At 36.3% G+C, this 648-nt stretch overlaps 1 protein-coding gene across 1 annotated transcript in view; it reads left to right on the top strand.

The window, feature by feature from the left end:
- The window catches only part of WDR36 (WD repeat domain 36), a 100256-nt gene that overhangs the window by 5711 nt on the left and 93897 nt on the right, over positions 1-648 (top strand). The window lies entirely within an intron of this gene.

The following is a 648-nucleotide window of genomic DNA, read 5'->3' as shown; positions in this document are numbered from 1 at the left end:
TCAGTCATGTGATCCATCATGGGAACCACCACTCACAACTGGAGTCCAGCCAAGTTGACACATCTTCAACTATCACAGATTATTTATCTTTTTCTTATTGAGGTGCTAGAGTTTTCTATAAATTCTAGAGATAAGGCCCTTGTCAGATATGTCATTGCCAAATATATTTTTCCAATCTGTAGGTTCTCTTTTGACTTTTTTGGAGATGTCTTTGGAAGCACATAAAAATTTAATTTTTAAAAGGTCTCAATCATCTGGTTTCTCTTCTGCTCTTTGTGCATTTAGAGTTATGCTTGATAGTCTATTTATGCCATATATTAAGACCCCTAAATTTGCCCCTAGTTTTTCCTTGAGGATCTCTATAGTTTTAGGTTTCACATTTAAGTCTTTGATCCATGTGGAGTTAGTTTTTGTGTATGGTGTGAGGTACAGATCTTGTTTCATTTTCCTACAAATAGATACTCAGTTTTGCCAGCACCATTTATTAAACAAATATTCTCTTCCCCATTTAATGGATTTCGGCCCTTTGTCAAAGATCAGCTGATCATAGGTCGATGGATCTATTTCTGGGTTCTCAGTTCCATTCCATTGGTCTATGTATCTGTCATTGTACCAATACCAGGCAGTTTTGACTACTGTGGCTGTATA

This window comes from Orycteropus afer, unplaced genomic scaffold, assembly GCF_000298275.1.
Source record: "Orycteropus afer afer isolate SDZICR_OR568_19922 unplaced genomic scaffold, OryAfe1.0 scaffold00191, whole genome shotgun sequence".
NCBI classification, from domain to species: Eukaryota; Metazoa; Chordata; class Mammalia; order Tubulidentata; family Orycteropodidae; genus Orycteropus; species Orycteropus afer.
The sequence above is the reverse complement of the archived record's forward strand: the minus strand, read 5'-3'. Positions and strand labels throughout refer to the sequence as shown.